This window comes from Mustela lutreola, chromosome 6 (assembly GCF_030435805.1).
Source record: "Mustela lutreola isolate mMusLut2 chromosome 6, mMusLut2.pri, whole genome shotgun sequence".
NCBI lineage: Eukaryota > Metazoa > Chordata > Mammalia > Carnivora > Mustelidae > Mustela > Mustela lutreola.
In genome coordinates this window covers 94,176,221-94,196,671 of record NC_081295.1, presented here as the reverse complement: position 1 = coordinate 94,196,671, position 20,451 = coordinate 94,176,221, and the positions used below count along the sequence as shown (strand labels likewise).

Here is a 20,451-nt window from a genome sequence, read left to right as displayed (position 1 = left end):
AGGCAGCAAGTCAGAGGGCTTTCCTGGTAACATTAAGGGAAGTGCTGATATGAGGTGCCCAAGAATTATTAAGAAGTTCAGTAGTGGCTATGGTGTGTATAGTAGAGCTGATGATAAGGAATGCCTTTATAGAGCTGGGTTCCTTGACAGCAGTAAAGATAATAGGAACCCAGAACAATAGCTGGAGGTGGTTTTACTTAGCCCTATCATAATGAAAGTCAAAGACAGAGGAGCAGCCTGGAGATTGACCCACAGAGAATGACAGAATTGGTTAACACAACTTCGTATCATGAGGAGCAAAATAGATGGGCAGACAACAAGGAACCTACTCAATTTATATAATTGAAAGCTATCAAAGATGTATGATTAGGATGCTGAAGGCAGTTGCCCCAATAAAAAGTTATGACTTCTTGTCCAGTTCCAGATATGAGGCAATTATCAAACCTTTTCTCCTTCAGAAACCACTGACTGAAGGAGAGGTTGTGTATCCAGGAGGAAGGATTCTATAACAACACAATAAGTCAACAGATAAGGATTCCTCCAGTACTTTTCCAAATGAATCTATACACATTTACTCAGGGAACCATATGTTAGGGAAAAGGGAATACTCAACATCTGAGAGTATTGGACCCTGGGTCTGAGTTGATAACTGATACACAGAGATTTGAAGAATCAACAAAGGCCCTGTATTAGAATAGGGCATATGACACCTGGTGATAAATGGAGCTCAGATCTATGTCTGGATTATAGTGCAGAGAAGACATATTTGGTAATGGGCACACTCTTGACACTGTCTTCTTGACCAGTGGGGTATGTGCTACTGTAGTGGAGAAGACGGGATGGAAGCCTCAGAAATTGCACCTCTGCTCTCCTGCAGAGGTAGTAAGTTAAAAAGAATATTACATCTTGGAGGAATGAAAGAAATCAGTACCATCCTTGAAATTCTTTCTCATCCTCTCGTGTTTTAATTTATCAGTATGAGCCCTGAAAAAACCAGATGGATCTTGGATGGTCAAAGATATTTCAAACTCATACTGACTGTTTGCCCTGAGGTATCTCTTTTGGAGTAGATTACCATAGCCTCGGATTCATGATAGGCTATCCCTGACCTGGCCAATCCATTATTTTGTTATCTCTATCAGAAAAAGATATCTGGCAGACTTCAGATTTGCTTGAGACAAAAAATGCATTTACAGTCTTGGTCTAAGGCTATGTTAATTCTCAGAGACTTGAACATTCTACAGAATATCCCCTGGTTCACTCTATCAATGGAATCATGCTAATTGGACTAGATGAAAAAATAGAGGCCAGTTCATTGGAGCCCCATATATTTTAGGATATAGAAAAAAACTAGGAAAATTTAGGGGGACCATATTAGTAAAAATTTTGTTTAGAGTGTTCAGTAGTCTGGGGTAGGTCAGATCATCTCTGCAGAAAAGGGCAAATTATTTCATCTTGCACTTCCCAGCACAGAGAAAGAAAATTAACACTTAGTAGACCTCTTAAGTTCTGGAGGTGGCACATTCCATATCTAGAAATGTTGTTGCAGCCCAAATACCTAGGAACACATTGGTTGCCAGAATTGATAGGGCCTAGAGAAGGAAAGGGCTTTGAAGCAGATCAAGTCTTCTGTGCATTATTTGACCCTGACATTTGGCTTAATGACCTAGTGGACCTATGCTATATTAGAAGCATCCCCAGTGGTGGGAGAAGACTCCATGTAGAGATTATGCTAAACCCCAAATGTGAATCACAACACAGACTATATGATTTTGGAGCAATACCATAGAAACTCTAACAAGTAATTATATACCTTATGAAAAATAGCTTCTGGCATGCTACTGAGCCATGGGAGAGGAGGATTGACTGATTATGAGAAACATAATGACCTTGGGTCACAACTGTCCATCATGAGCAGGGTCCTATCAGACCCACCCAGTCATGTAGTTGGACAGTCATATAGTTGGACAGATCCAGCAAGCTTCTATTGTAAGATGGAAGCAGTACAGGAAAAATTAAGCATGAGCAGGCACAGAGAGCACAAACAAGTTATGTAAGCAAGGGGTCCAGACTCCCATATCATCCATCACTGTTGCAATAGAATCTCTCTCTCAGTTCACACGTATGACCATCTGGAGGATCCCCAACAACCAGCTGGTGTATGGGGAAAAACCCTGAGCTGGATTCTAGGATAAGGGGGCTATATATTTAAGTTTAAGTCACAATTCTAGCAGGGGTGATTAACCTTGCTTATCAGGAGGAAATATGGCTTCCCTTACACAACAGAGGCAAGCAGAACCATGTTTGTCACCCAAGCAACTCACTTGGGTTCCTCTTGATTCTTCCTTGTCCAGTGAGAAATTAGTACAGAAACCACATAAAGGCAGGATGATCAGGGGAAATTCCTTGCAGATGATGATATGGGTAATGCTGCAAGGTAGGCCAACAGGAGTCCAAATACTAGACAGGAGTGGAGAGCATCTACAATGGTTGGAGAGGAAGGAGATGGTGAGTATCAGCAGTTACCTTGAAACCAGCTGTGGTGCCCAGGGCTAACCTTCCTAATTTTCCTTTGGGAGAATCTTTACCCCAACTAAACTGACCCCAGAATACTAGGGGAGATGCTTCCAGAACTTAAAGTAATAATAGATCCAAGCTGGATGAAGAAAAGACTAACGTAGGCTGTGGTCATTGCCTAGGTTCCCTTTCAGTACTGAAGAGCTTCATTCCTCCACCTACTGAGACACCCTCCACTGTCAGCCTTTCGTAATATTTGCCTTGGCTCAAGTTAGTTGCTTTGCCTAAGGCCACACGCCTCCTTTCTGCAGCAGCCCACATCCAAAGACTGAAGGGTAGTATCATTGAAGAATACTGGTTTCTCAGTGATGGCTGTGTCCTCAAAACACAGGAAGTACTTTGCACATGGTATTTTATTAATACATTTCTGTTTATTTGAACTGGAAGCTAGTAAGGAATGAGTTTCTGAAGGCTTTAAGGTTCATAGCAAAGCAAGGTGGCAGCTGGCCTGGCAGGGAAGCCTCTGGGTATGGAGCTGGCCTTGGGGAAGGATAGGTTGAGGCTGAGGAAATTAATGAACCTGATTCTGCCTACCAGCAGCCTTCAGATCCATTCCTCTCCCTTTCAGAACCTTCCAGCTCTTGCAGTGCATGCCATAAAGTGTACTGATGTAATGTCATTTTGTTTTGCTCACTCTTGTTTCATTTGTGATCATCTTTGTCCATACAAGCATATCACCTCTTTCAGGATAAGGCCTTGTTTTTAAACTTTTCTATTTTTGACTGCAACTGGCATGGCACTGAGAACTTAGAACATGTATATTTGCCCATCAACTGACCTCTAACCCAGCTAATGGGAACAATATTTTCCCCTAATTTCCAGGTGTGGTGGCAAAGAAATTTCACTTTAATTTGCTGGGTATCTGTCACATGTAAGAACACTGGGAGAAAGGTGCCACAGATGACGGGGGAAAAACACAACAAACAGCACTCTGATCCTCAAGCTGGCCTTCTTTTCTCTTAGTCTCTATCTGCCTGTTTGAATTTCGTCACAAGGAGTAATAGATTTCTTTGTTTCCGCTCTAGATCTGGAGTGAATTAGCATTCATGTTTTTGTTTGTTTGTTTAGTTAGCAGAACTGTCTTCCATATTTTTGGAATCATGAGATCTTGGAAGAACACGCTCAACAGAAAGAAAAAAAAAAATAAGGAAGACTTCCTCCTCTATTTGCTTCCCGGATTTTTTTTTTTTTTTTTTAAATTGATCCAATGCATAATAATTTCGTGGTAGTGGTTGTTAAAATCCCTGGTGTAGGCAAATAGAGGTAACAGGAAATTTGGGGGGCAAAACTCTGGAATTCCCTGTGTTATCTGGTGGCAGGCTTTTCATTTATAGTCCATTTAAATCTGCCTCAAAGTCTATGGCCTGATAATGTGAGGTTGGTTTCCTCCATTTTGCTCCACATTGGAAGGCCATTCTGGAGTGAATGCCATTTTCCTGTCGCATTTTGCTGGTGGTTTCACTGTAAGATATATTAGAATGAATGAGACATGGCTGTGCCTGAATCTCTAGGTTTATCAGCTAAGGAAGTACTGTTTATAAGAGATTAAATGAAATAAACTAGTTTAAGGAAAAAACAACTAGCATCTACATTTCTGTAAATTCCCAAAGCAAAAATAAATACTTGGACCCTGGACTTTGCAAGACAAAAATCCTTGTTTATCTACATTTTGTTTTCTATGTACCTTTGAGAAAGCAAGCCTTGTTCTCAAATTCCATTTTGCTACAGTAGAAACTTTGGGATCCAAAATTCTGGCTTCAAGTCAAACTTCTATTATATACTACCTATGTAACCCTGGTTGTCTATTCTCTTATTGGTTCAGTTTTCTTATTTTGGAAACCAAAACAAAAGACTTGATATTGTAAGGTTGTTGTAAAAATTAAGTAAAGAACTTAATCATTGGTGCAGAGCATGGCAAAAAGTGAGCACTTGGGAAATGGGAGCTGTTTATTTTCTGCCCCTCTTTTTATAGATGCTAAGAAGAACAAATCAGTAATAGTGATGATGGGATGACAGCTGTCTTAGCTTGGGCTGCAATGTATGACAAATAGCACAGACTGAGTGGCTTAAACAACAGACATTTATTTCTCACAGTTCTGGAAGCTGAGAAGTCCAAGGTCAAGATGAGGGCAGATTCAGTTCCTGGTGAGGGCCCTCTTTGTGGCTTCTTGCTCTGTTCTCATGGGACAGAGAGATAGAGAGAAAGAGAGTTGGGAGGGGTGCTCTGGTCTTTCTACTTCTTCCTATGGGACATTAATCTCATCATGGGGTCCCACCTTCTTGACCTCATCTAAACCTAATTACCTTGCAAATATCACACCTCTAAATACCATCACATGGGGGGTTAGGGCTTCAAGATATAAATTTTGAGGGACACAGATATTCAGTGTTTAACATCTGAGTGACAGACAGTGATTTAGAATGCTACATTGTTCTTTGCTGCCATTCCCAGCTGGTCTTATTCCCAGTGCCTACCTTGTGCTCACTAGTAGTGAAGATTCCAGAAACAAAGGACCCTGAGAGAGTGTCAGACTTTGAGGAGCACCAACCCCCCAAATTCCCTAAGACTTGAGAGGGAAGAAGGATGATAGATGGAGGTAGGAGAGACAAAGTCTAGTGCACCCACCCTGTGCACCCACCCAGCCTCATTTTCTGCAAGGGTGGGGAATCCCAGCGCCTGTGGCCGGTGCCACTATGACTAGAACACAGGCCTCATGTCAGGCAATTGACAACTGTTGTCAACTCCTCTTGAAATGCTCAGATGAGCAGGTCTTGTCTATAGCTCTACCAAGGGTGGAGGCCTTGGTACTCATCTGTCATGAGGTTGATTACCCCATGGCTGACCAGAAGAGAGACTTAAGGAGAGAGACTGAGGAAGAGTTTTGAGATAACAACTTTTTGAGCTTCTTTGGAGGAGAGAAGGCTTGAGTGACTCAGGGAGGCTGCCCATATGTGTGCACAAAGGGGTGGGGGAGAAGACAGCAAGCCACTAGCATTATAGGAGAATGGATGCTCTAAGCACCCCATTCACAGGCAAGATGGAGAGGGGGTACCTGCCAACAACAACCTCCTTCTTCCTTCAACAGCTTTGTATAGGCTGCACATTGATTTCGAGATGTATAAACTGAAACATGGTAGTGTTTTCGTTTCCATCAGACTTTGGTTGTATAAACATGATAAGAAGAGGAGGGAGAAAAGCTAGTCGAGATGTAACATAGACATTCCATAGGGTCCCGGAAGTTGGAAGGTCACAGTAAGCAATAAGATGGAAGTCTAAAGGAATGAAAAAGAATGATGTACAAATTAAAGATAGAAGACTGGAGGCAGAAAAATTAAAGAAATTCCAGTTCTAAGTTCCCTTGGAGATAAGTAGTAGAATATGGTTGAAAGGCAATGAAATTGGAAAAAGAGATATGCTAACTCAGCTTTCCCATTTATTAGGCTTAGTGAACTGCTCATATTCTCCATTTTCCCATCTATGAAATGAGGTTAACCTACATGGTCGTTCTGGGGATTGAATGAGACAGAACATGTTGTACAAGTTAGGATTCTTGGGTGCAGGCAATAGAATCCAATTTAGGCTGAAAAGAACTTATTGGAGAATGGGTAATCTACAGAATCTCCATTAGGGCTAGAAAATTGGGCTTAGAGGCTACAGAGTCAGAGATGCCTTATTTTGGATAAAGGATCTGGGCTGAGGGCCGCAGGAATGGTCCCTCTCTCAGGGTGGAGATACTGGAAGCTACTTCTGGACTCCCCCATCACTGCTGCCTTGGGAAACTGGCTGCCATCATCCTCACCCAAATGAAATCTGCATGGTACCTGTTCCTTTAGGTCACTGGCTTCTAAAGCAAAGTCTGAAGCAGGTGGTTCTGATGGCAACAGCTAAGTCACATGCCAGGCCCTAGTCTTGGAAGGAAGGTCTGGTGTCTCCAGTGAGGAATTTCCCAATCACAAGAAAGGTGTTGAAAAATGCTGAGAGACTGAACAACAACAACACATGTATACTGTCTTTATAAGTCTGCAGCTGATAGTTGCCAGACAGGAAGTTCTTCAACCTGGCAGTGGGAAAGGTGGAGAAGGAGGATGAAGGGGTCCTGGTCATGGTTTCCACTAACCCACTAAAGAAGGGGCTCACTAATTAGGAATGCTGTGGTTGATTCATGTTGGTGGGATTTGTTTAACCTCAATGTTACTTTTCTTCTCCCATAAGAGGCTGGTGAGTGAGCTCTTATGGGCAAGCAGAGGCAGTCATGTGATTAAGTCTGCTAAATAATTCAGCTTATTTTTTAGCATCAGTTTAGTCTCCACTTTCTATTCTTTCTGTGAACACTGCAGTATAATCCATAAGTGGTGCACTGACATGCAAGTCTTGTAAGAGAAAAATGCTCATTCGGAACCTAGGCCCTTCCCTTGTCACCAGCATCTGGTTAAAAAAAAATGTTCTCCAGAAAGAAAGAAAGAGAGGGAGGGAGGGACTGAGGGAAGGAGGGAGAGAGAGAGAGAGAGAGAGAGAAAGAGAAAGACCTAGCACGTACCTGTAGCACCTTCTCAGTGAAAGCAAATATAGATAGTTTTCTTCTTTCTTTTGTTACCATATAAATAAAGAGGCTACTGAGATTTCACAAGTTGATCGGGCTTTGAAGTGAGCAGAGAAACAAGCACAAGTCCCATGGGCATAACTGAATGAGGTTTTTTGATTTTTGTTTTTGTTTTCCCCATCACTGTTCGCTGAGACAATCAATGGATTTGGTTCCTACTTAACCTCAAGTTGTCCTCCATCAACTCTATGAAATCTTAATTCCAGTTCAATCCCAGTGCCCTTGTGAAAAATCATGGGTCAGCATAATTCTGCTTTAGGATTTAGATCCAAAGTAGAGTTTGTGTGGTCCGTATTGCCACCCTACCTTTCGATCTTGGCTCTCTCTTGGCATGAAGCGGGCATTTAACACACGTGAATGACAAAGAAGCACTGTGATCTAACACTGCAATTCCCAGATGCGAGGCTGTCTCAGGGTACAGAGAACTGGGTCACTCTTCCTGAGTTGGATGCCTTGGGGACACCTTGAATTTGTTCAGGGCCCTGGGCAGTTGAAGGTAATTGCTGAAATTGCGGAAGGGGTAGAAAGAAGCCGGCTCTACCAGGTCTGTGGACAAGGGCCTATGATCTCAGGGCCTATGACAAACCCCCACACCCCTCAGTCGGGCAGACCCAGACAGGTGGACTGGCAGGACCCCACCTCCTATTTCTACCAGGTATCCCACGGAGCGCATCTCTCTCCCTGATTTCTGCGATTCTCTCTTCCCTGCCTACCATGCTCCTACCACGCTCTTTGAAACACAGTTTTGGCTGCTAATTGTTTTAAACACACACACACACACACAATGATTGATTCATGCTTCCCTGGAGGTAACTCTGCCTCTTAAGAGCCCCTCCTGTGGGATTTCCTTTATGGAGGATGGTGAGAATCTTTCCAGTTCTCTGACATTCTTACAAGTACAAAGGGACAGGAAGTCTCTTTTTATACTCCTCCTGTCCTCTCTATTCTCCAGGGGAGCAGAGAAAGCACATGCTGTTATTCACGGGCCCGGGGGCAAGGTTCTGAGGGAGTATTTTTAAATCAGGGCAAAAACATCCACGAACAGTGCGGTGGCTGGCGTGCCCCTGCGGACCACAGACCGCCGGTAGCGACCTGGGGTCCTGTCGGAGAAGCGCTTCTGAGACGGCGTTCACGGTGGGAGGAGAAGACAGGCTGAGGCCATGGTCAAGGTAGGCTTAGATGCCCAGCCTCAAGAACTGCTTCTTAACTGTGCCATGTACTACCTGGACGGCTTGTTCTGACACCCATGGCTCCCTGGGCCTCCCTGGCAGAGTTTTTGATTCACCAGGTCTTGGGTGGGGTCTGAGAATTTGCATTTTTAACACATTCCTGTCAAACCAGCTGATGTGGATGGTTGGAGGACCATGCTTAGAGAACCCTGCCCTGGGGCATTGCTCCCCGCCCCCCCCCCCAACTGCTATTGGCTGCAAAGTGTTATGGAACAACCGTGGGGTTTGGAATCACAGAGGCACGAGTTCGGAGCTTGTTCCTGTTCCTTCTTACCTGTATGTCCTTGAGCAAGTTCCTTAAACTTGCTGGGAATTAGCTTTCTCATTTGTGTGAACCCCACCAGCCTATGAGGTAATTTATACAAAGCCCCTTTGCACAGTGCTTGGCAACTGGTAGTTGTTACAAAATACTGCTCTCCTTCACCAAACCCTCTTTTTCTCTTGCTGCCTTACTAATAACACATTTGAGAAGTCACTCGAAGGGAAACACTAGGCTAGACTGATGCTTCCAAATCCTGATGAGAGCCCTGGGGAGGTTTCACTGGATACATGGTCCCATCTCAGTCTTAACCAACGTGTGGGCATGCGTTGTGCCCCTGGACATTCTCAGAGCTCTGCTCTGCAGAGGTAGGTGGTGGAGGCACAGCCCTGCCTGCTCTCCTGTGTATCTCACCACAGGATTTCTACCCACTGGACTCAGTGACTTCTTGTTTAGTCCCTCATGGGGTTTCTAGCACTTTCCTGATGGGTCTTTCTTTGCACAAATCATTCCCTCTGCCTCTTAGGCTCTTTCCTCACCTTCTGTCTGACAAGCTCCTACTTTGCACTATCTTCAGATTTCAAATCTATTACTATTTCCTCAGGGATGTCTGCCATCAGACAAGGCCTGAATATCAAGTATCTCTACATCACTAGAAAGCTCCGTGAGGAAAAGTTCACGCCAACTTTCTCCTTCTATCTGTGTGGTAGAGCTTGATCATGCCTTGTGGCCATCCTGTATTTTTGGACCATCTTCTTAAATCTGGCCAGTTTTCTTCATTATGAGTCCTGCATCTTCCAGAAAGAATCCAGAACTCATTCACATCTCTTCCCTTATGACTGGAGTCCAGGCAGTTTGCCCAGGCTTGCCCAGTCACACTAAACTGTGTGAGACCAATCACGAACTACTATGTGAACAACCAGTTACCAGGAGGCTTTCATCACTGGCCAGGATGGCATCAGGGCATGAAGCTGTCAGAGGACAGCAGTGATGAAGTTTCTTTCATCTGATACCCAGCAATGCTTGGACAACCTCTTGTGTTTGTTGTACAACTGTGGGGCTGTGGGGGCTGCCTGGAGCTGGTCTGTGGTATGACCAGGAATTGGTCACAGAATAGTAGCCTCGAAGCCAAATTCTCTGGCCCTCCATAGATTCTGGGAGACAGCTAAAACACACAACTAGTTCAGTTCTTCTGCTTGAACAGACTAGAATGGGTTCGTAACCAAGAACCCAGGCACTTCCATCCTATCTCTGATGTCTAGCATAGTGCACAGCGTATTGCAGGTATTCTGTAGTATTTGCTGAGTGGGATAATTTAATAAGTCTTTACTACAGTTAAGCACTAAGTTATGTCCATAAGATGTTACATGGATTTATCCTCATAAATTTATTAATATCATCTTCTCTTGTAGATTGCATAATCCCGCAAGATATTTGCTGTCCCTACTTCGGAGGTTTAAATTTATCTGCTTCATTGATACAGGCTTAGCCATGTCTTGCTTCAGCTCGTGAAATCTGAGCAGAAGTGATGTGTATCACTTCTGAACAGAAGCTTGAAGAGCCAGCATGTGATCCTCTGTGCCCTTTTCTTTTCTCTCTCTGCTAAGAGTCAGGCAATATTCCAAAAAGGGGCTGCTTTGTTAGCTGGGGTCCTGGAGAGAATGTGACATAGAGCCAGATGAATCTGACCTGCAATAAACATGCAACATGTTAGAACTGCCAGTCGGAGAGATGTCGGTGCTCTTTGTTTCCATGGCATAACCCAGTCCGTCCTCTAACAGATAAACTCATGACACATGAAGACACTAAGGACACAAGATAATTGAGACAAGATTTGAACCCGGGCAGTTTTACCTCTCAGAGCCCGTTATATCTTAACCATATGCTAACCCCTACCTGGCTTAATCAAGAAGACAAAAGAAAGAAAAAAATCATCACCCATTTTGTATGTAATTATAAATGAGGAATCAGAAATAATCACACATTCTGAAGACATTTAAAGCATTATGAAGCAGCGTTTTGCTGCTCGGAGACTTGGGTAAGAAGATAATTTTCTAAGTAACAAAATTAACCTTAGGAGACGTAAAGACATAAAACAGACCAACCACCATAAAAGAAACTGAAAAGATGATTAAAAATCTATCCAACCACCTCCCTGACTCCTACACCTGCTGGCCACTGCTTAAAATATTAGGCCTAGACTGCTTCATGGGTGAATTGTTTCAATTTTTAAGTAACAGATAATTCCCTACTATTTAAACTGTTCCAGAGGCTTCATACAAAGCTTTCACGTTATTTTTAAAAATCCAAAGTAACATTGTACCAAGACCTTGCAAAAAAACACTAAAAAATAAACCTAGCATCCAATTTTGTTTAAGAATAGGAACAATAAGTCCTTACATTAAATATTAAAAATACATGATTCAGCAAAACAATTAAAATACAGCAAGTGGAATTCATTTTTGAAAATTAAGGATAGCTTAGTACTTGATATAGGTTGTGATCACACACTATCCTAATATAGGTCAAAGAGAAAATGATGTTCATCTCAGTTAATGGCCAAAGGCCTTAAAGGAAGTTCAATAATCAGTTTTATTTTTAAAAGATTGATTGATTGATTGACTGATTTTAGAGGAGGGTTATTGGGGAAGGAGCAGAGGAAGAAGGAGAGAGAGAATCTCAAGCAGACTCCTCCCTGAGCAGGGAGCCTGATAGAGGGCTCGATCTCAGGGCTCCAGGATCATGACCTGAGCCAAAACCAAAAATCAGACATTTAACTGACTGAGTCACCCAAGCACTCCCATAATTAGTTCTGATTTAAAATCATACATAAACAACTCAAACAAAAAAGGAAAACTACAATAGATGGATACTTTCTTTACCAAACAATAAAATAGATATTTCAAACCCTCAGTCAGCATCAAGTTTAAGGTGGAAACACTAAAAACTTTAAAAGCTATGGTTTTGCACTCAGCACTGTGGTGAGACACTATTTGCTGTGTATGGTCTATTACAGTTAGATGAGTATGAATAAGAGATATGAATATTACATCAAGAAAACTAAAAAATTAACCTGAAAAACTATTAAAATGAGAGATCTCAAAAATTGATATTTTTACAGAAATAATGACACACACAGAACTTCTGTTTCTTCCTAAAATGGAATAAGAGGGACTGAACTTACCCCAACTGATATAACCAAACACCAATGCATGCAAAACATGAAACAGCAGTTTTTGAAACAATGGACATTAGGCAACAAAGGACATTGATTCCCAAGGGACAGAAAACAAATGTTCTAAGTTCTGTGACTGCTTCAGCTTCTGCCTTTAGAGAGTTTCCAGGCTGTGGTGGAGGAAAAGGAAGCAGGCAGAGCTCAGCTGACCACCTGAGTTGAGACTGTTTATGCAAACAGAAATAATTCAGGGAATAGAAGAAAACTTTAAAAATGTGTAGTTAAAATCTTCAAAGAGTTAAGAGAAGTTACTGTATCTGTTGAATAAGGCCAACATTCCAGTGAAATAAGGCCAACATTTCCAGTTAAAGACAAGAAAGAATTTTGGGGAGTTTAAAATATGAGAGAAGGAAAATGAAGGGAGATTGGAGGATAATGTTGGAGAAATATTATTGCATATAAGAAAAAAAAAAAAAAAGACAAGAAACCCCCAACAACCCCGGAAAGTAGAGGAAAAAAAAAAGAAAAAGAAAAAGAAACTTAGAGAAATGATCTGGTGGATAATAAAATTCCAGAAATAGAAACCAAAAAACAAAACAAACCAAAACAAAAAACCAAACCAAACTGAGAGGAGGGAGAAAAGTATTACAATGATACAAGTAGTGGGGGGAAGAAGAAAAAAAAATAACACAAGTAAACATCTTACAACACAAAAAATTGAGTTTTTTGATAGAAAGAATCCACTGAGCCTAGTACAATGAAAAGAAAAAGACTCATACCAATGAGCTTCATCATGAAATAACCATAAACTGGGAATAAAGAGAAAAATCCTGACAGTTTCCAGGAGGAAAAATAGATTGTTCATAGAATAAGGAAAAGAATGGTATTGTCGTCTCAATGAAAATGGAAAGGAAAAAAGACAATGAAGATACATGTTTGCAATTCCAAGGAAATAATTATTATAATTATTGTTATTATTAATTTAATTGGTGTGAAGGGGAAGCTGAATTCTATACCAGCCAAACCAGCAAAGCAGAGGCAAGCGTAGAATAAAGATATATGTTAAGACTGGCAATGTCTCAAAAACTTATTTCTAGTAAACTCTTTCTCAAATGCTACTGTAGAACGTGCTTCTCAAAAATGAAGGATGACATGACGAGAGGGAAACATGGGACTGGAATAGAAATGGAAGGGAATCCCACAGCTGCAATGGAGCAAGCAATTCTCAGTAGAGGAGGAGGAAGGATATGGCTCAGGTGAGATTTCTTTGGGGGAAAAAAACTGAACCAGTAGATTCTATGAAGAAGAGACTACGTGGAAACGGAACTGAGAGACATTTTACAGTTTTTTTGGAGGGCGTGAATAGGAATTATCATCAGTAAATGTATCTACTTAATGCAATATGTAAATCTTGTTCTATTTCTTTTCATTTTCTTAAGCACAGAATTAGTGGTCGATGATGTATACAGCTGACTCTTGACCAGCACAGGGGCTAGAGGTGCCAAAAGTTGAAGATCTGTGTGTAATTTTTGACTCTCCCAAAACTTTACTACTAATAGCCTACTGTTGAGAAGTCTTACCAACACCGTAAATAGTTGCTTAACATACATTAGATATCTTAGATGCATTATATACTCTATTGTTTCAATAAGTAAGCTAGAGAAGAGAAAATATTAGTAAGGAAATCATTAAGAAAGAGAAAATACATTTACAGTGCTGTATTGTAGAAAACAACGTACCGTTCTTCATGTATAAATGGACCTGCACAGTTTAAATCCATGTTGTTTAAGAGTCAACTCTGCTTTTCCAATGTTAAGGGGAATTTTTCAAAATGGTAACATTATGATTCTCACAAAATATTAAGTGAACACACATCATAGGGTTCATTTAAGCCATCAGTTATGGAGGAAACCAGTAAGGTGTTACAACCAGTTCAAAGGACAGTCCACAGGACAGACGAATGAAGAGGCAGTAATTCTGAAGTAAATTTCCTATTAAATTCAAAATTGTTCCCTTCTGCAAGAGAGAAGACAGTTGAGTTTCCACTGGATACAATTCATTTCCATCTTTGTGGACAGTATTCATTTATTATACTATCAGTTTTCTACAATTCCTAAAGTTATAAAATGGCTCAAAAACAATGAAAGGCACAGATCCAGTAAAATCAGACAACTCGGAAAGGTCCACAAGATAATGTCTAATATTCCATTGAAAAAATATCCAGTAATTTTTCTGCCTATTTCAAAGTTTTTTTTTTTTTTTTTTTACATTTGTTTCTGGCACATTATGTAAATTTTAAATTCTGTTTTTATTTAAAAGTGTAATGGAGGAAAACATGTGTGCTATTAGCCAAATTAAAGGGATATATAGGTGTTCAGATAATTGAACAGAATTGTGCTAGTAAATCTTAGAGCATTTTACCCAAACTGTAGGCAGAGTTCCACGAGGGACAGATTTTTGAGATATACTTTAACTTTCCTAAGCCTTTATGACGAGAAGCCTGTTGGAGTTAATCTTTGTTGCATATTCTTTTTTAAAAAAATATTTTATTTATTTATTTATTTATTTATTTATTTATTTAGAGAGCATGAGTCGGGGGAAGGGCAGAGGGAGAGAGAGAATCTCAAGCAGGCTCTGCAGTGAGCCTGAAGCCCAGTGTGGGACCCTGAGAGCGTGACCTGAGCCGAAATCCTTATTGCATATTCTAAATGCATCTTCTAGAACCTTGAGGTCAAACATTTTAGTTCATAGTGGTACCCATGTTTTCTTAGTAGCTACAGTTAGGGTTACAATAACAGGAGAAAGAAGACAAGGGCCAAAACACTCGGGGCGCAAAGTCTAGTTCTTGTCCACAAATCTGGTGTGTGAGACATGAAGCCTCAGTGCAGTGCTTACTGCATTTAAGATGGGTCTGTAGCCAAATATTTGACTTTCACCTTGGAGTTTTCTTCTTTCACCACTCCCTTTCATTTGACCTTTTGGTTCTGTGCATGGAGACAAGTAAGAATACAGAGTTGGTGGAGAATCCTAAGTGTCTGGAAGAGAAAGTCTCTTAAAACCATCACTATTTTGAGTAGTAGGGAGGGAGAAAATTGTTCTAAGACTTGGAGGACGAGTTGTGATTCACCTCCAAGAAATGACCAGAGCCAATAGCAGTTATTAGACTAAGTAGAATATGCGGGTAAGAAAGGAGAGTGACCACAGCTGTGCCAAACTTAATTTGCTAACGACTGTCCTGTTGGTGGATTGCTAACTTCGGCAACAGAGGATGTCCTCCTTTCTAGGTATGTATAAAATGCCTGTTTTTTTTCTATTACTCCTAATAATGGATTCCCTTAAAGGACCCAACCTAGAAGATGTTTCATGCTATTGATTCAGAGTCCTTTATAACTCTCTCTTCCCTCTCCTAAAGACAGTTTATGAAACAGATTTAGGGATCAAGTTAAACAAAAGTATATGGTGAATGTCCTTTTTCTTCCTAGCTTATCGGGGTGGTGTGTATGTGTGTGTGTGTAAAAATCTGGAGGTCAAGGGAAGGGATGAACTTGTGTAAAGATCTCACCATGCATCAGGCTCATTGGTATGTATCTTACCCTGTGAGATAGGGATTTTTATCCCAGTTTTACAAACGGGAACATCAAGGCACTGCCCAACACAAGACAGCCAGCCATCTTATTCCAGGCTGTTTGGATTGCAAACCCACTCTTTCTGCTGTATCAGGCTGTTTGGCTGGAGGTGTGGTAGTTGGTCTTGCGTGAATCTCGTTCCCAGCTGGGATCCTCTTGTGGAACTCTCCTCCCTCTTTCAAGTTTTGTCTCCCAGTGTTGCCCGTCTTTGGCCTCTAGCTAATAACTACCCTCTGAGACCTTTCTTGGCCCTGCTCCCACCTTCCCCTTTTGCATTGTCTGTGCCATTTGCAACAGGCTACTTGGGCCCCCCTCTCAAGGTAGCTTTGAACCTCCTCAAAGGTCTCCTTTCCCTTCTGACCTCTTGTGGCACTTAGAATTTACTCTGCATTTCATTTGGCATTTGTGTCCGCCTTCTGTTAAGTGCTACCTTTCCTACAGTTCATATCTTAGATCCCAAACTAGATGGTAAGAACCTGAGGACAGGGATGTTGTTTTAAACCTCTTTGAAAGTCTTGACTTCAAGTACAGGACTTTGCACAGAATAGGTGCTTGATAAACAGTAGTTAAACACCTTCATGAATGAAGCCTTTTGTAAGTGTTTCGCTATCTCCCTCTCTTCACTGTTAATATGAAAACAACTGTTCCTATGTTGTCAGAATTCCTGCAAAAGGGGTAACTTCTGGTAAATAAAATTTTCCCAAGACATGAATGAGTAATCAAGGCTTCATTTATTCCAGTATTCCTAAGAACAGCTGATTTGCTTTTCCACATGGGGTCTGTGTGTTTGCTGTTAAGGAAATATGTGGGGATTTCAGAGCAGGCTGAAGGGGGAACTGTCTTATTCAGAGCTGTATCCACTCCCCTTGTTGGGGAGGCTGACAAGGACCAATCCTGGGTATAGCAGGACTGTCACAACTGATGCCACCACTCTTAGTAGCTTCTGTGCTTTGTTCCCTTTCTCTTGGTTTCTCAGTACCATTCTGTTCTTACTACCTCCAACCCTTGTTTCTCTCTGTCCCTTCACACTGAGGCCCTGTGGGGCTAGCCTGATCCCAGCACCCTCCCTACCCCTTTCCAGAGTGTTCCCAGAAGAGGACATTCACAACCAATCCTGCCTTTTCCTCTGCATGCCTCCAATAATGACCGGCTTGGCTCAGTCACTTCCTGGGTAGTTTCCCACAACAGAAATCTGTAGGGTAACCCCGTAAAACCCAGGTCAGCTTCTGCAACTAAGACAATTAACTTCATTAACTTTCATTATGTTCCCATCATTTCCAATAAAATTCTTTCCAAAATACCACTTATAAGACACGTAGCTGCCTATCAGTGTAAGAATTTTTTTTTTTTTCATCTATTTGGTTCCAGGAATTGAATTTCCTCATAAGAGTCGTTGCCCAACTTCATGTGGATACGATTTAAGACAAATCTCTCCAATCTAACCTGACAGGCTTTAGGAGAACGGGTCCCCGTTTTCCACGCAAAGAATCAGAGACGCTCGCGTCATGCTGTCATGCTCTTTTTTTTTTCTTTTCTTTTCTTTTCTTTCTTTCTTTTTTTTTTTTTTTTTTGCCTCCTGCAGAATGAGAAAATTCTCCTCTAGGCTCAGCTCCCCCACCCACCGTCTCCCCCTCAGTGGCTTTGTAAATTAGGCAGAGTCATTTGCATTTTTACAGTCTCAAACCATTCATAGAAAAATCCCATTTTGCGTTCTAAAAACCAAGTAATAAATTTAGAATCATTTGGCAGTGAGATGTCATTCAGTTCTCTGATTTAAATAAGGGAGGAAGGAAATCCATTCATCTCACGTCCATCCTTGGAGGGGAGAGAGAAGTGCATCTTTAAGAAATCATGGGAGAGAGTCATTCCCTTTAGAAATCATTCACATTTCTTTCTGAGATGTTGTGCTTAATATCAGTTATCCATTTTCCTTTCTCTTTGTGCCATCCCCAGAATTCTTCCTGAGAAGCTAACATTAATCTTCTGCTTTGTTTCAAGGCCTCTATTTGATTAACCTTTTTTTCTTTCATTTGGGAATGACTGATTAGCAAGCAGAAATTAAATTTAAAAATGAAATTTCTCTGTACAGTGGGTTTTCTCAAGCCCACTAGTCTTCACTAGCAGTATGAATGGGATTGCCTCTAATCCCTTCTCTTTTTTCTGTATTGTGGCCACTGGAAAGACAAAATGCATTTGGGACCACACCTTGAATCTCAGAAAACGGTTGATATAAATCTACCCTTCCATCCCTGCAGGGTGAGATTTTTGTGTTCTCAAAGTTCTTGAAAGGAGGAAGAGAAATTTTCAAAGTCCCGAGGGCAAAGGGATTTGATAGAAAATACTTTAGATAATTGTCAACCTCAAGACTAGAGGTGTCCAGGTGTAGAATTTAATGTCGTTATTTTAAAGATTGGGAAAATGAGACATAATGGTAATATTATTGGTGAAGGCTGGAGGTATCTGCAGGTCTGGTTAGATTTCCCTGTGAGAGATACTTTGTCTGATGCACTGTCTTCTGGACACAAGCAACTGGAATGTAAGTCTGGTCTCATTGAGCCTGTCCTGAATTTCAATCAACTGCTCCTTCTCATGGGGCATTTCCCCCAGTGTCTCCTAATAGCACAGTTCATTCCTTCCTGACCTCTATTTTCTTTGATCTTCCCTTTTCTCCTGTCCTGAAGTTTTTCTCTCTCTGATTACTTATGGAAAGCACCCATATGTTATTCAGGCAAAGGCTGGAATCAAGAGCAAGGTAACTGACTTAAAGGTCACGATAAAGATGATGGTGTTGATAATGATAACAATACCTTGCATTGCCATTGTTGTTTCCAGCATGCAAAGCTCTTAACATTTCATTTTCTCATCCCATCATTCCAACCCTGGGAGATGAGTTACGTCCATATCATCTTTGCCATCTTCTATGGAAACCAAGGCTTGGGTAAGTTAACTGATGTGCCTAAGGACCCAATCCAGGAAAGGAGATGAAATCAAGGTCCAAGCCTGTGTTTTAGGACTCTGAGACCAGAACCATATGGCTTCTCTGGAATCCAGTCTGATCAGTCTGATCAGTCAAAAGATATCTTGCTGCCAGGTAGTGCAGGGTGATTAAACCACCACAAAGATTTTGGATAAACATACGGGGGAAAACAAACGTTGACAGGTCAGTAAAACATGGGAAGAGTTCACTAAGGGAGATTGTGTAATCTCTCTCTTAATAGAGGATTTACCTGAAGCAACAGTTCCTACTTATTCCATGAAACATTCCAAAGTGTGTTTCCAGAAGACAGTATATATCCAAAACACTAAAAGACATGACTAATGGTAACCTCAGGCAAATTACTCAGTATCTTCAAAGTCAGTTTCTTCATCTGTGAATAAGAGGGTTTGGGGGAGGATTACATAAAGTAATGTAAGTACCCTGGCACAGAGAGGCCATTCAATACACGCTGCCAGTGCTTAACGATGTAATATTTTCACTTGTATGAGGAAATAACAAGCACAAAGATTTGGCAATAAGAACATTCTTAGCTGTGCTTTTATAAATAGTAGTGAGAAGTTGGAAACAACCTAATGTCCAGAAATAGAGAAGGGGTCCAAGAGAGCCTGCTGGTAAACATCTAGGTGCTAGACTATTAGACAGTCATTTAAAAGACTATAAAATATGTTATTACATGGTGAGATGTTTGCAATTTCTTATATTTTAAAAAGCAAGCTATAAAATACTAAGGACAGGGTGGTTTTTTGGCTAAAGCGTGTGTGTGTGTGTACAATATATTTAATTTAGACATAAATATCTGGATTGGTTTACCTTCCAATGGTAACAATACAAGGGGAGAAAATTAGGAATGCTTTTAATTTTCTTATTTTTGCTTACCTGTTTTAAATTGTTTCCCAGCGATGAACATGTTTTTCAAGCGCCAGGCGTTGTTGCCTCCCCCGCCCCATCTTCCTTAATTCAGCAGGTCTGTGCCGCTGCCAACACTCACTAAACCCTCAGTTGAGAAGGGTTTTTTGAGTATCCACTATAGGACAGGTCCTGTTCTAGGCACTGGATGTAGATAGAGGTGAATGAGATAGACAAAGCTCTTCTCAAAGAGCTTACATTTTGTTGGAAGGAAGATCCAAGACAAACACATAAAGAAGGTGGGATGGACCCCACTTCTGAGGCGCATATTTCTGGGGAAGCCACTCCTTCTAGTAACAGTCATTCCCCACTCCCTCAAGCACCCTGCAATCTGAGGTCCAACGTCATTTATTGGGATAAAGGCTGCTTATCTCTTGTTCAAGTACACGATTCCCTTAGGGGTGAGGGCTGTGTCAACACTGGTAATGTATACCTCAGTATGAGTCATTTCCTGAAAGTAGATTATCTGACCTTGAAGGAGTGCGGGGGAAGCAGTGAAAGTATATTGAGGAAGAGCTGGGGGTCACAGCGTTGCCACTTTTAGAAAAGTAGAGGACATGAAGTTGGAGTCGGGTGGGGCCTGGGTGTGCAGGAAACAATACAGTGCAGAGTAAGCATGCCATTGGGGTCCAGCCTCCGTGAACTGATCTTGGTTTCAGCAGCTATCCCATGGATACGAAAACAAGGTCACCTCTCCCAATGCTTCCCTCTCCATTGTTCAAAAATAATTTTTCATTTTTTTTTTCCAGATGTGGCAAAACTGTCACTGGTGCCACAAGGCTTGGTTCTCTGGATTCCCAGACACTACTTTATCAGATGACATCCCTCCTTGTTTCTCCTATGCAAGGGTTAGAGATCTTTTATGACGGTGTTATAGTTATACATGTAGGCACTCCACTTCTCTTCTAAAAACAGGTTATCATTAAGGACAAAATTTATGTCTATGAATCAATTATGGTTCAATAACAGCTTTCAACAGACCCCAAAATAGTGTCTTCATGATGGCAGTTTCCATATGTATCCGGTGTTTGATAAGTCACTTATGGCATGAAATGAATGTAAAATATGCTACATTACGGG

At 41.3% G+C, this 20,451-nt stretch overlaps 1 long non-coding RNA gene across 1 annotated transcript; it reads right to left on the bottom strand.

Moving 5' to 3' along the window:
- Positions 1-9,977: 9,977 nt before the first annotated feature.
- Positions 9,978-19,665, bottom strand: LOC131833195 (uncharacterized). The gene is made up of 2 exons (XR_009354355.1): positions 19,342-19,665; positions 9,978-10,355 (listed from the first exon to the last, which is right to left on the bottom strand). It is a non-coding gene; the product is annotated as an uncharacterized LOC131833195 (long non-coding RNA).
- Positions 19,666-20,451: the final 786 nt, after the last annotated feature.